General features: G+C 46.7%; 1 non-coding gene across 1 annotated transcript; it reads left to right on the plus strand.

Moving 5' to 3' along the window:
* The first annotated feature begins 15687 nt into the window (after nt 1-15687).
* On the plus strand, nt 15688-15760 carry TRNAS-GCU (transfer RNA serine (anticodon GCU)). The gene has a single exon. It is a non-coding gene; the product is annotated as a tRNA-Ser (tRNA).
* Nucleotides 15761-16264: the final 504 nt, after the last annotated feature.

Here is a 16264-nt window from a genome sequence, read left to right on the forward strand (position 1 = left end):
ACAGCCGAACGCGCTAACCATTGAGCCATGGAAGCTCAGAAATTAAATGATTGTCACGTATTGTGGATAAGTTTTGACTTTTTACGCTACATATGAGACCCCACAACACCTCTCCCGGGTGGGCTCGAACCTTCAACCTTTCGATTAACAGCTGAACGCGCTAATCATTGCGCCACGGAAGCCCAAAAATTAAATGTTCGTCAGGTATTGTGGATAAGTTATGACTTATTACGTTATATCTGATACCCTACAACACCTCTCCCGGTTGGCATCGAACCACCAACCTTTCGGTTAACAGCCGAACGCGCTAACCATTGCCCCAAGGAACCCCAAAAATTAAATGTTCGTCAGGTATTGTGGAAAAACCTTGAATTTTTACGTTACATTTGAGATCCCACAACACCGCTCCCGGGTGGGCTCGAACCACCAACCTATTGGTTAACAGCCGAACGCGCTAATCATTGAGCCACGGAAGCTCAGAAATTAATTGTTGTCACGTATTGTGGAAAAGTTTTGACTTTTTACGCTACATCTGAGACCCCACAACACCTCTCCCGGGTGGGCTCGTACCACCAACCTTTCGATTAACAGCTGAACGCGCTAACCATTGCGCCACGGAAGCCCAAAAATTCAATGTTCGACAGGTATTGTGGAAAAACTCTGACATTTTATGTTACATTTGAGACGTCACAACACCGCTCCCGGGAGGGCTCAAACCACCAGTCTTTTGAATAGCAGCTGAACGCGATAAACATTGCGCCACGGAAGCCCAAAAATTAAATGGTCGTCAGGTATTTTGGAAAAACCTTGACTTTTAACGTCACATCTGAGACGTCACAATACCGCTCCCGGATGGGCTAGAACCACCAACCTATTGGTTAACAGCCGAACGCGCTAACCATTGAGCCACGGAAGCTCAGAAATTAAATGGTTGTCACGTATTGTGGAAAAGTTTTGACTTTTTACGCTACATCTGAGACCCCACAACACCTCTCCCGGGTGGGCTCGAACCTTCAACCTTTCGATTAACAGTTGAACGCGCTAATCATTGCGCCACGGAAGCCCAAAAATTAAATGTTCGTCAGGTATTGTGATAAAAACTCTGACATTTTACGTTACATCTGAGACCTCACAACACCGCTCCCGGATGGGCTCGAACCACCAACCTATTGGTTAACAGCCGAACGCGCTAACCATTGCGCCACGGAAGCCCAAAAATTAAATGGTCGTCAGGTGTTGTGGAAAAAACCTTGACTTTTTACGTCACATCTGAGACGTCACAACACCGCTCCCGGATGGGCTCGAGCCACACACCTATTGGTTAACAGCCGAACGCGCTAACCTTTGAGCCACGGAAGCTCAGAAATTAAATGGTTGTCAGGTATTGTGGATAAGTTATGACTTTTTACGTTACATCTGATACCCTACAACACCTCTTCCGGTTGGGCTCGAACCACCAACCTTTCGGTTAACAGCCGAACGCGCTAACCATTGCGCCAAGAAAGCCCAAAAATTTAATGGTCGTCAGGTATTGTGGCAAAACTTTGGCTTTCTACGTTACATTTGAGATCCCACACCAACCGCTCCCGGGTGGGCTCGAACCACCAACCTATTGGTTAACAGCCGAACGCGCTAACCATTGAGCCACGGAAGCTCAGAAATTAAATGGTTGTCACGTATTGTGGATAAGTTTTGACTTTTTACGCTACATCTGAGTACCCACAACACCTCTTCCGGGTGCGCTTGAACCACCAGCCTTTCGATTAACAGTTGAACGCGCTAATAATTGCGCCACGGAAGCCCAAAAATTAAATGTTCGTCAGGTATTGTGGGAAAACTCTGACATTTTACGTTACATCTGAGACGTCACAACACCGCTCCCGGATGGGCTCGAACCACCAACCTTTCGGTTAACAGCTGAACGCGGTGACCATTGCGCCACGGAAGCCCAAAAATTAAATGTTCGTCAGGTATTGTGGAAAAACTCTGACATTTTACGTTACATCTGAGACCTCACAACACCGCTCCCGGATGGGCTCGAACCACCAACCTATTGGTTAACAGCCGAACGCGCTAACCATTGCGCCACGGAAGCCCAAAATTTAAATGGTCGTTAGATGTTGTGGAAAAAACCTTGACTTTTTACGTCACATCTGAGACGTCACAACACCGCTCCCGGATGGGCTCGAACCACACACCTATTGGTTAACAGCCGAACGCGCTAACCTTTGAGCAACGGAAGCTCAGAAATTAAATGGTTGTCAGGTATTGTAGATAAGTTATGACTTTTTACGTTACATCTGAGACCCTACAACACCTCTTCCGGTTGGGCTCGAACCACCAACCTTTCGGTTAACAGCCGAACGCACTAACAATTGCGCCAAGGAAGCCCAAAAATTTAATGGTCGTCAGTTATTGTGGCAAAACTTTGGCTTTCTACGTTACATTTGAGATCCCACACCACCGCTCCCGGGTGGGCTCGAACCACCAACCTATTGGTTAACAGCCGAACGCGCTAACCATTGCGCCACGGAAGCCCAAAAATTAAATGGTCGTCAGGTGTTGTGGAAAAAACCTTGACTTTTTACGTCACATCTGAGACGTCACAACACCGCTCCCGGATGGGCTCGAGCCACACACCTATTGGTTAACAGCCGAACGCGCTAACCTTTGAGCCACGGAAGCTCAGAAATTAAATGGTTGTCAGGTATTGTGGATAAGTTATGACTTTTTACGTTACATCTGAGACCCTACAACACCTCTTCCGGTTGGGCTCGAACCACCAACCTTTCGGTTAACAGCCGAACGCGCTAACCATTGCGCCAAGAAAGCCCAAAAATTTAATGGTCGTCAGGTATTGTGGCAAAACTTTGGCTTTCTACGTTACATTTGAGATCCCACACCAACCGCTCTCGGGTGGGCTCGAACCACCAACCTATTGGTTAACAGCCGAACGCGCTAACCATTGCCCCAAGGAACCCCAAAAATTAAATGTTCGTCAGGTATTGTGGAAAAACCTTGAATTTTTACGTTACATTTGAGATCCCACAACACCGCTCCCGGGTGGGCTCGAACCACCAACCTATTGGTTAACAGCCGAACGCGCTAATCATTGAGCCACGGAAGCTCAGAAATTAAATGGTTGTCACGTATTGTGGAAAAGTTTTGACTTTTTACGCTACATCTGAGACCCCACAGCACCTCTCCCGGGTGGGCTCGTACCACCAACCTTTCGATTAACAGCTGAACGCGCTAACCATTGCGCCACGGAAGCCCAAAAATTAAATGTTCGTCAGGTATTGTGATAAAAACTCTGACATTTTACGTTACATCTGAGACCTCACAACACCGCTCCCGGATGGGCTCAAACCACCAGTCTTTTGAATAGCAGCTGAACGCGATAACCATTGCGCCACGGAAGCCCAAAAATTAAATGGTCGTCAGGTATTTTGGAAAAACCTTGACTTTTAACGTCACATCTGAGACGTCACAATACCGCTCCCGGATGGGCTCGAACCACCAACCTATTGGTTAACAGCCGAACGCGCTAACCATTGAGCCACGGAAGCTCAGAAATTAAATGGTTGTCACGTATTGTGGAAAAGTTTTGACTTTTTACGCTACATCTGAGACCCCACAACACCTCTCCCGGGTGGGCTCGAACCTTCAACCTTTCGATTAACAGCTGAACGCGCTAATCATTGCGCCACGGAAGCCCAAAAATTAAATGTTCGTCAGGTATTGTGATAAAAACTCTGACATTTTACGTTACATCTGAGACCTCACAACACCGCTCCCGGATGGGCTCGAACCACCAACCTATTGGTTAACAGCCGAACGCGCTAATCATTGCGCCACGGAAGCCCAAAAATTAAATGGTCGTCAGGTGTTGTGGAAAAAACCTTGACTTTTTACGTCACATCTGAGACGTCACAACACCGCTCCCGGATGGGCTCGAGCCACACACCTATTGGTTAACAGCCGAACGCGCTAACCTTTGAGCCACGGAAGCTCAGAAATTAAATGGTTGTCAGGTATTGTGGATAAGTTATGACTTTTTACGTTACATCTGAGACCCTACAACACCTCTTCCGGTTGGGCTCGAACCACCAACCTTTCGGTTAACAGCCGAACGCGCTAACCATTGCGCCAAGAAAGCCCAAAAATTTAATGGTCGTCAGGTATTGTGGCAAAACTTTGGCTTTCTACGTTACATTTGAGATCCCACACCAACCGCTCCCGGGTGGGCTCGAACCACCAACCTATTGGTTAACAGCCGAACGCGCTAACCATTGAGCCACGGAAGCTCAGAAATTAAATGGTTGTCACGTATTGTGGATAAGTTTTGACTTTTTACGCTACATCTGAGACCCCACAACACCTCTTCCGGGTGCGCTTGAACCACCAGCCTTTCGATTAACAGTTGAACGCGCTAATAATTGCGCCACGGAAGCCCAAAAATTAAATGTTCGTCAGGTATTGTGGGAAAACTCTGACATTTTACGTTACATCTGAGACGTCACAACACCGCTCCCGGATGGGCTCGAACCACCAACCTTTCGGTTAACAGCTGAACGCGCTGACCATTGCGCCACGGAAGCCCAAAAATTAAATGTTCGTCAGGTATTGTGGAAAAACTCTGACATTTTACGTTACATCTGAGACCTCACAACACCGCTCCCGGATGGGCTCGAACCACCAACCTATTGGTTAACAGCCGAACGCGCTAACCATTGCGCCACGGAAGCCCAAAATTTAAATGGTCGTTAGATGTTGTGGAAAAAACCTTGACTTTTTACGTCACATCTGAGACGTCACAACACCGCTCCCGGATGGGCTCGAACCACACACCTATTGGTTAACAGCCGAACGCGCTAACCTTTGAGCAACGGAAGCTCAGAAATTAAATGGTTGTCAGGTATTGTAGATAAGTTATGACTTTTTACGTTACATCTGAGACCCTACAACACCTCTTCCGGTTGGGCTCGAACCACCAACCTTTCGGTTAACAGCCGAACGCACTAACAATTGCGCCAAGGAAGCCCAAAAATTTAATGGTCGTCAGTTATTGTGGCAAAACTTTGGCTTTCTACGTTACATTTGAGATCCCACACCACCGCTCCCGGGTGGGCTCGAACCACCAACCTATTGGATAACAGCCGAACGCGCTAACCATTGAGCCACGGAAGCTCAGAAATTAAATGGTTGTCACGTATTGTGGATAAGTTTTGACGTGTTACGCTACATCTGGGACCCCACAACACCTCTTCTGGGTGGGCTTGAACCACCAGCCTTTCGATTAACAGTTGAACGCGCTAATAATTGCGCCAAGGAAGCCCAAAAATTAAATGTTCGTCAGGTATTGTGGAAAAACTCTGACATTTTACGTTACATCTGAGACGTCACAACACCGCTCCCGGATGGGCTCGAACCACCAACCTATTGGTTAACAGCCGAACGCGCTAACCATTGAGCCACGGAAGCTCAGAAATTAAATGGTTGTCAGGTGTTGTGGATAAGTTATGACTTATTACGTTACATCTGAGACCCTACAACACCTCTCCCGGTTGGGCTCGAACCACCAACCTTTCGGTTAACAGCCGAACGCGCTAACCATTGCGCCAAGGAAGCCCAAAAATTGAATGTTCGTCAGGTATTGTGGAAAAACCTTGACTTTTTACGTCACTTCTGAGACCTGACAACACCGCTCCCGGATGGGCTCGAACCACCAACCTATTGGTTAACAGCCGAACGCGCTAACCATTGAGCCACGGAAGCTCAGAAATTAAATGGTCGTCACGTATTGTGGAAAAACTTTGGCTTTCTACGTTACATTTGAGATCCCACAACACCGCTCCCGGATGGGCTCGAACCACCAACCTATTGGTTAACAGCCGAACGCGCTAACCATTGCGCCACGGAAGCACAAAAGCTAAATGCCCGTCAGGTATTGTGCAAAAACCATGACTTTTTACGTCACATCTGATACCTCACAACACCGCTCCCGGATGGGCTCGAACCACCAACCTATTGGTTAACAGCCGAACGCGCTAACCATTGCGCCACGGAAGCCCAAAAGTTAAATGCTCGTCAGGTATTGTGTAAAAACCTTGACTTTTTACGTCACATCTGAGACCTCACAACACCGCTCCCGGATGGGCTCAAACCACCAACCTATTGGTTAACAGCCGAACGCGCTAACCATTGCGCCACGGAAGCCCAAAAGTTAAATGCTCGTCAGGTATTGTGTAAAAACCTTGACTTTTTACGTCACATCTGAGACCTCACAACACCGCTCCCGGATGGGGTCGAACCACCACCCTATGGGTTAACAGCCGAACGCGCTAACCATTGCGCCACGGACGCCCAAAAATTAAATGGTCGTCATTTATTGTGCAAAAACTTTGGCTTTCTACGTTACATTTCAGATCCCACAACACCGCTCCCGGGTGGGCTCGAACCACCAACCTATTGGTTAACAGCCGAACGCGCTAACCATTGAGCCACGGAAGCTCAGAAATTAAATGGTTGTCAGGTATTGTGGAAAACCTTGACTTTTTACGTCACATCTGAGACCTCACAACACCGCTCCCGGATGAGCTCGAACCACCAACCTATTGGTTAACAGCCGAACGTGCTAACCATTGCGCCACGGAAGCCCAAAAATTAAATGGTCGTCAGGTATTGTGTAAAAACCTTGACTTTTTACGTCACATCTGAGACCTCACAACACCGCTCCCGGATGGGTTCGAACCACCAACCTATTGGTTAACAGCCGAACGCGCTAACCATTGCGCCACGGAAGCCCAAAAGCTAAATGCCCGTCAGGTATTGTGCAAAAACCATGACTTTTTACGTCACATCTGAGACCTCACAACACCGCTCCCGGATGGGCTCGAACCACCAACCTATTGGTTAACAGCCGAACGCGCTAATCATTGCGCCACGGAAGCCCAAAAATTAAATGGTCGTCAGGTGTTGTGGAAAAAACCTTGACTTTTTACGTCACATCTGAGACGTCACAACACCGCTCCCGGATGGGCTCGAGCCACACACCTATTGGTTAACAGCCGAACGCGCTAACCTTTGAGCCACGGAAGCTCAGAAATTAAATGGTTGTCAGGTATTGTGGATAAGTTATGACTTTTTACGTTACATCTGAGACCCTACAACACCTCTTCCGGTTGGGCTCGAACCACCAACCTTTCGGTTAACAGCCGAACGCGCTAACCATTGCGCCAAGAAAGCCCAAAAATTTAATGGTCGTCAGGTATTGTGGCAAAACTTTGGCTTTCTACGTTACATTTGAGATCCCACACCAACCGCTCCCGGGTGGGCTCGAACCACCAACCTATTGGTTAACAGCCGAACGCGCTAACCATTGAGCCACGGAAGCTCAGAAATTAAATGGTTGTCACGTATTGTGGATAAGTTTTGACTTTTTACGCTACATCTGAGACCCCACAACACCTCTTCCGGGTGCGCTTGAACCACCAGCCTTTCGATTAACAGTTGAACGCGCTAATAATTGCGCCACGGAAGCCCAAAAATTAAATGTTCGTCAGGTATTGTGGGAAAACTCTGACATTTTACGTTACATCTGAGACGTCACAACACCGCTCCCGGATGGGCTCGAACCACCAACCTTTCGGTTAACAGCTGAACGCGCTGACCATTGCGCCACGGAAGCCCAAAAATTAAATGTTCGTCAGGTATTGTGGAAAAACTCTGACATTTTACGTTACATCTGAGACCTCACAACACCGCTCCCGGATGGGCTCGAACCACCAACCTATTGGTTAACAGCCGAACGCGCTAACCTTTGAGCAACGGAAGCTCAGAAATTAAATGGTTGTCAGGTATTGTAGATAAGTTATGACTTTTTACGTTACATCTGAGACCCTACAACACCTCTTCCGGTTGGGCTCGAACCACCAACCTTTCGGTTAACAGCCGAACGCACTAACAATTGCGCCAAGGAAGCCCAAAAATTTAATGGTCGTCAGTTATTGTGGCAAAACTTTGGCTTTCTACGTTACATTTGAGATCCCACACCACCGCTCCCGGGTGGGCTCGAACCACCAACCTATTGGATAACAGCCGAACGCGCTAACCATTGAGCCACGGAAGCTCAGAAATTAAATGGTCGTTAGATGTTGTGGAAAAAACCTTGACTTTTTACGTCACATCTGAGACGTCACAACACCGCTCCCGGATGGGCTCGAACCACACACCTATTGGTTAACAGCCGAACGCGCTAACCTTTGAGCAACGGAAGCTCAGAAATTAAATGGTTGTCAGGTATTGTAGATAAGTTATGACTTTTTACGTTACATCTGAGACCCTACAACACCTCTTCCGGTTGGGCTCGAACCACCAACCTTTCGGTTAACAGCCGAACGCACTAACAATTGCGCCAAGGAAGCCCAAAAATTTAATGGTCGTCAGTTATTGTGGCAAAACTTTGGCTTTCTACGTTACATTTGAGATCCCACACCACCGCTCCCGGGTGGGCTCGAACCACCAACCTATTGGATAACAGCCGAACGCGCTAACCATTGAGCCACGGAAGCTCAGAAATTAAATGGTTGTCACGTATTGTGGATAAGTTTTGACGTGTTACGCTACATCTGGGACCCCACAACACCTCTTCTGGGTGGGCTTGAACCACCAGCCTTTCGATTAACAGTTGAACGCGCTAATAATTGCGCCAAGGAAGCCCAAAAATTAAATGTTCGTCAGGTATTGTGGAAAAACTCTGACATTTTACGTTACATCTGAGACGTCACAACACCGCTCCCGGATGGGCTCGAACCACCAACCTATTGGTTAACAGCCGAACGCGCTAACCATTGAGCCACGGAAGCTCAGAAATTAAATGGTTGTCAGGTGTTGTGGATAAGTTATGACTTATTACGTTACATCTGAGACCCTACAACACCTCTCCCGGTTGGGCTCGAACCACCAACCTTTCGGTTAACAGCCGAACGCGCTAACCATTGCGCCAAGGAAGCCCAAAAATTGAATGTTCGTCAGGTATTGTGGAAAAACCTTGACTTTTTACGTCACTTCTGAGACCTGACAACACCGCTCCCGGATGGGCTCGAACCACCAACCTATTGGTTAACAGCCGAACGCGCTAACCATTGAGCCACGGAAGCTCAGAAATTAAATGGTCGTCACGTATTGTGGAAAAACTTTGGCTTTCTACGTTACATTTGAGATCCCACAACACCGCTCCCGGATGGGCTCGAACCACCAACCTATTGGTTAACAGCCGAACGCGCTAACCATTGCGCCACGGAAGCACAAAAGCTAAATGCCCGTCAGGTATTGTGCAAAAACCATGACTTTTTACGTCACATCTGATACCTCACAACACCGCTCCCGGATGGGCTCGAACCACCAACCTATTGGTTAACAGCCGAACGCGCTAACCATTGCGCCACGGAAGCCCAAAAGTTAAATGCTCGTCAGGTATTGTGTAAAAACCTTGACTTTTTACGTCACATCTGAGACCTCACAACACCGCTCCCGGATGGGCTCAAACCACCAACCTATTGGTTAACAGCCGAACGCGCTAACCATTGCGCCACGGAAGCCCAAAAGTTAAATGCTCGTCAGGTATTGTGTAAAAACCTTGACTTTTTACGTCACATCTGAGACCTCACAACACCGCTCCCGGATGGGCTCGAACCACCAACCTATTGGTTAACAGCCGAACGCGCTAACCATTGCGCCACGGAAGCCCAAAAGTTAAACGCTCGTCAGGTATTATGTAAAAACCTTGATTTTTTACGTCACATCTGAGACCTCACAACACCGCTCCCGGATGGGGTCGAACCACCACCCTATGGGTTAACAGCCGAACGCGCTAACCATTGCGCCACGGACGCCCAAAAATTAAATGGTCGTCATTTATTGTGCAAAAACTTTGGCTTTCTACGTTACATTTCAGATCCCACAACACCGCTCCCGGGTGGGCTCGAACCACCAACCTATTGGTTAACAGCCGAACGCGCTAACCATTGAGCCACGGAAGCTCAGAAATTAAATGGTTGTCAGGTATTGTGGAAAACCTTGACTTTTTACGTCACATCTGAGACCTCACAACACCGCTCCCGGATGAGCTCGAACCACCAACCTATTGGTTAACAGCCGAACGTGCTAACCATTGCGCCACGGAAGCCCAAAAATTAAATGGTCGTCAGGTATTGTGTAAAAACCTTGACTTTTTACGTCACATCTGAGACCTCACAACACCGCTCCCGGATGGGTTCGAACCACCAACCTATTGGTTAACAGCCGAACGCGCTAACCATTGCGCCACGGAAGCCCAAAAGCTAAATGCCCGTCAGGTATTGTGCAAAAACCATGACTTTTTACGTCACATCTGAGACCTCACAACACCGCTCCCGGATGGGCTCGAACCACCAACCTATTGGTTAACAGCCGAACGCGCTAACCATTGCGCCACGGAAGCCCAAAAGTTAAATGCTCGTCAGGTATTGTGTAAAAACCTTGACTTTTTACCTCTCCGAGTGACGTATGTCACGGAGAGGTTCTAATTTCGACGTGTGTGTGTGTCTGTGTGTGTGTGTGTCTGTTGTTACACCCACGTGACAGCGTTCGCAGTTTCCAAATCGGAGCAAACGTGTTCGCCATTTCCGAACTGCTTTCACAGTCACGGAAATGGCTCCTTTACTTGAGTTCTCACACCACCATCTTCACGTCTTCGTCCATTCCACTTCGACACCAGTCTGTACATACTGGCTTCTAATCACCACCATCTTTTGGTCTTCGTCCATCCCACATGGACATCAGTCTGTACATACTGGCTTCTAATCACCACCATCTTTTGGTCTTCGTCCTTCCCACATGGACACCAGTCTGTACATACTGGCTTCTAATCACCACCATCTTCTGGTCTTCGTCCATCCCACATGGACACCAGTCTGTACATACTGGCTTCTAATCACCACCATCTTCTGGTCTTCGTCCATTCCACTTGGACACCAGTCTGTACACCTGGCTTCTACTCCATCGTCATCGTTGGGTTTAAGACATTCGCGGCGATCAGCTAGGGTTACGAGAAACGTCTAGCCTCCCTAGGGTGGGTTGTCCACCAAAGGTTTTCGCAATTGCGGTTGTTCTTGCTTTTAGCTGTAGTTCGACACCCTTATATACTACCTATTTGAGTAAGGTAATGCAACCGGCGTATGCTTCATTTCAAACGCCAATATTAGTCAAGTCTCTCAAGAATGTCTAATTGTTCTTTATCAACGCGATGTAACGCTCAATAAGGCGAACAACTAACGAAGAAAATATTTAATATTAATTATATTTATTTTAATATTTAAGATAATCTTGTTTCTCAACTCAAAATTAAAACGGAAAGAGTTAAAAAGCAGTCTATGTTTTAGTCTGTGTATGTCCGTCCGTTAGTGCATCGCGTTAGCAGTTCGCTTTGTTTTGTGGAAAGAAATCCTACAAAACCTTAATATTTGGTTTTCTCATAATGTATAATTAATATATGGAAATATTTTTCGTAATTTCGATGCCTTTAGTGGTTTTGTAGCTATAAAGCTCTGTTTCATTTTGATATCCCAAGAACTTTTTTTAATATTATTATTTGAAATCGATGTTTATATATTACTTAAGCTATACTACATCTGTTTATAGCATAATCCTTTCTAAAGTGATTTCAAGAAGAACGCCAAATGAACTTTCATCTGTCAATAGGCCTAGTGAACCATAAAGTAAACGCTAGGTTTTCGTTTCTGTAATGCAGAGACATTAACGGTTCAGAGTGAGCCGAAAGTTAATTACACTTTTAAATAATCAGGCTAAGATTTTATAATCATGGTGGAAGTCTGGGCCGCGTTGAGCAGAGCTCAGCGCTGTTAGCAGTGTCCTACAGAACGGGATTTTGGTTATGAATTTTGACGGCACGGTGCTCAGCGTTGAGCCAGCGCGGTCACCAAAGAAAATAGTCAGGTTTTTGGATAACGTGACGTAAAACGCGTAGTTCTCAGCTTGACGAAAAAAACATGGAGGAATTAATACAAATAGCTCTTGCTGATTCTGATCATAGAGACTAGAAACCCCAAGGAGTGGCAGGAATGCCTCAACTTGTTGCCCTTTTCATGGTACACGCAATGGGTACACGGCGACTTCCGCTAAGCAAAATTAAACGGGCCGGAAGCTCTCATGTACCAATTTATGAGCAACATATTATTTGCGCTTGTAGAGCGGGGGACCTGCCACTCCTTGGGGTTTCTAGTCTCTATGTTCTGATGGGACTATAGCTATTTATTTGACGTGAAACCAGTTGATCACGCGAGAATTTTAAGAGATATGTTAGTTTCTATGTTTAATTATAAAAGTTGTTCTTATCTATCTCCATAAATATGTTATCATACAATTTTTGTTAAGCCTTTGTACCTTGCACGCTTTATTGCGCTAGCTTCATTTTTAAAACACCGATGACCGGAGAAAAGCTATGACGACAGATCTCCCGGTAAACGTTTTCCAAAATCCGCTGTCTTTTTTGGTGAGCTCTGCTGAACGCAGCCCAGATCAGTGAAAGGTCTGATCGTAATCGGATTATAGCTTCGTGTTATCATGATTTTAATGGTGCACGTTTACTTTCAGTGTGTGTAGCCACAGATTAGCTTTGGTGTTATGTAACTTTAATCGTCATGTTGACAAACTAAGAAAATTGTTGAGGTGAAAGGAGAGGATAGTGTTTACATGGCAACCCTGTTGTGAATATGGCTTTGAACATAGAGGGTATACAGTTGAGGAGTAGCAAATTGGGCCTTTACAAACACGTAAAGGTAATATCCCTCCAAAGTTTTATCTCTTCATTTCCCGTTTTTCCCCCATCGGATGATTTTAATGTGTACAAGTATATCCTTATTGGATGTAAAATGTCGTCTGATTTACAGTATATTTTCTATGCTTTGTATACTGCTTTAATATTTCATAAATTTTAACTTCAGTATTTGTTCATAAAAAAAAGAAACATTTCAATAACTGGGTAAATAAGTTTGTAGGTAGTCCTTCTCTTGACTCGGAGAGGTAATATTGGTGGTTCGAGCCCATCCGGGAGCGGTGTTGTGAGGTCTTGATTGTGACGTAAGAAGTCAAGGTTTTTACACAATACCTGACGAGTATTTAACTATTGGGCTTCCGTGGCGCAATGGTTAGCGCGTTCGGCTGTTAACCAATAGGTTGGTGGTTCGAGCCCATCCGGGAGCGGTGTTGTGAGGTCTCAGATGTGACGTAAAAAGTAAAGGTTTTTACACAATACAAGACGAACATTTAAATTTTGGGCTTCCTTGGCGCAATGGTTAGCGCGTTCGGCTGTTAACCAATAGGTTGGTGGTTCGAGCCCACCCGGAAGCGGTGTTGTGTGATCTCAAATGTAACGTAGAAAGCCAAAGTTTTTCCACAATACCTGACGACCATTTAATTTTTGGGATTCCGTGGCGCAATGGTTAGCGCGTTCAGCTGTTAATCGAAAGGTTGGTGGTTCGAGCCCATCCGGGAGAGGTGTTGTGGGGTCTCAAATGTAACGTAGAAAGCCAAAGTTTTTCCACAACACCTGACAACCATTTAATTTCTGAGCTTCCGTGGCTCAATGGTTAGCGCGTTCGGCTGTTAACCAATAGGTTGGTGGTTCGAGCCCATCCGGGAGCGGTGTTGTGAGGTCTCAGATGTGACGTAAAAAGTCAAGGTTTTGACACAATACCTGACGAGCATTTAACTTTTGGGCTTCCGTGGCGCAATGGTTAGCGCGTTCGGCTGTTAAACAATAGGTTGGTGGTTCGAGCCCATCCGGGAGCGGTGTTGTGAGGTCTCAGATGTGACGTAAGAAGTAAATTTTTTTGCACAATACCTGACGAGTTATAACTTTTGGGCTTCCGTGGCGCAATGGTTAGCGCGTTCGGCTGTTAAGCAATAGGTTGGTGGTTCGAGCCCATCCGGGAAAGGTGTTGTGGGGTCTCAAATGTAACGTACAAAGCCAAAGTTTTTCCACAATACCTGACAACCATTTAATTTCTGAGCTTCCGTGGATCAATGGTTAGCGCGTTCGGCTGTTAACCAATAGGTTGGTGGTTCGAGCCCATCCGGGAGCGGTGTTGTGTGATCTCAAATGTAACGTAGAAAGCCAAAGTTTTTCCACAATACCTGACGACCATTTAACTTTTGGGCTTCCGTGGCGCAATGGTTAGCACGTTCGGCTTTTAACCAATAGATTGGTGGTTCGAGCCCATCCGGGAGCGGTGTTGTGAGGTCTCAGATGTGACGTAAAAAGTCAAGGTTTTTACATAATACCTGACGAGCATTTAACTTTTGGGCTTCCGTGGCGCAATGGTTAGCGCGTTCGGCTGTTAACCAATAGGTTGGTGGTTCGAGCCCATCCGGGAGCGGTGTTGTGAGGTCTCAGATGTGATGTAAAAAGTCAAGGTTTTTACACAATACCTGACGAGCATTTAATTTTTGGGATTCCGTGGCGCAATGGTTAGCGCGTTCAGCTGTTAATCGAAAGGTTGGTGGTTCGAGCCCACCCGGGAGAGGTGTTGTGGGGTCTCAAATGTAACGTACAAAGCCAAAGTTTTTCCACAATACCTGACAACCATTTAATTTCTGAGCTTCCGTGGATCAATGGTTAGCGCGTTCGGCTGTTAACCAATAGGTTGGTGGTTCGAGCCCATCCGGGAGCAGTGTTGTGTGATCTCAAATGTAACGTAGAAAGCCAAAGTTTTCCCACAATACCTGACGACCATTTAACTTTTGGGCTTCCGTGGCGCAATGGTTAGCACGTTCGGCTTTTAACCAATAGATTGGTGGTTCGAGCCCATCCGGGAGCGGTGTTGTGAGGTCTCAGATGTGACGTAAAAAGTCAAGGTTTTCCACAATACCTGCCAACCATTTAATTTCTGAGCTACTGTGGCTCAATGGTTAGCGCGTTCGGCTGTTAACCAATAGGTTGGTGGTTCGACCCCATCCGGGAGCGGTGTTGTGAGGTCTCAGATGTGACGTAAAAAGTCAAGGTTTTTACATAATACCTGACGAGCATTTAACTTTTGGGCTTCCGTGGCGCAATGGTTAGCGCGTTCGGCTGTTAACCAATAGGTTGGTGGTTCGAGCCCATCCGGGAGCGGTGTTGTGAGGTCTCAGATGTGACGTAAAAAGTCAAGGTTTTTACACAATACCTGACGAGCATTTAATTTTTGGGATTCCGTGGCGCAATGGTTAGCGCGTTCAGCTGTTAATCGAAAGGTTGGTGGTTCGAGCCCACCCGGGAGAGGTGTTGTGGGGTCTCAAATGTAACGTAGAAAGCCAAAGTTTTTCCACAACACCTGACAACCATTAAATTTCTGAGCTTCCGTGGCTCAATGGTTAGCGCGTTCGGCTGTTAACCAATAGGTTGGTGGTTCGAGCCCATCCGGGAGCGGTGTTGTGAGGTCTCAGATGTGACGTAAAAAGTCATGGTTTTTGCACAATACCTGACGAGCATTTAACTTTTGGGCTTCCGTGGCGCAATGGTTAGCGCGTTCGGCTGTTAACCAATAGGTTGGTGGTTCGAGCCCATCCGGGAGCGGTGTTGTGAGGTCTCAGATGTGACGTAAAAAGTCATGGTTTTTGCACAATACCTGACGGGCATTTAGCTTTTGGGCTTCCGTGGCGCAATGGTTAGCGCGTTCGGCTGCTATTCAAAAGGTTGGTGGTTTGAGCCCATCCGGGAGCGGTGTTGTGAGGTCTCAGATGTGATGTAAAAAGTCAAGGTTTTTACACAATACCTGACGAGCATTTAATTTTTGGGATTCCGTGGCGCAATGGTTAGCGCGTTCAGCTGTTAATCGAAAGGTTGGTGGTTCGAGCCCACCCGGGAGAGGTGTTGTGGGGTCTCAAATGTAACGTACAAAGCCAAAGTTTTTCCACAATACCTGACAACCATTAAATTTCTGAGCTTCCGTGGCTCAATGGTTAGCGCGTTCGGCTGTTAACCAATAGGTTGGTGGTTCGAGCCCATCCGGGAGCGGTGTTGTGAGGTCTCAGATGTGACGTAAAAAGTCATGGTTTTTGCACAATACCTGACGAGCATTTAACTTTTGGGCTTCCGTGGCGCAATGGTTAGCGCGTTCGGCTGTTAACCAATAGGTTGGTGGTTCGAGCCCATCCGGGAGCGGTGTTGTGAGGTCTCAGATGTGACGTAAAAAGTCAAGGTTTTTACATAATACCTGACGAGCAT

This window comes from Phalangium opilio, unplaced genomic scaffold (assembly GCF_054372755.1).
Source record: "Phalangium opilio isolate 3A_F unplaced genomic scaffold, DU_Popi_V2 ptg000082l_1, whole genome shotgun sequence".
NCBI lineage: Eukaryota > Metazoa > Arthropoda > Arachnida > Opiliones > Phalangiidae > Phalangium > Phalangium opilio.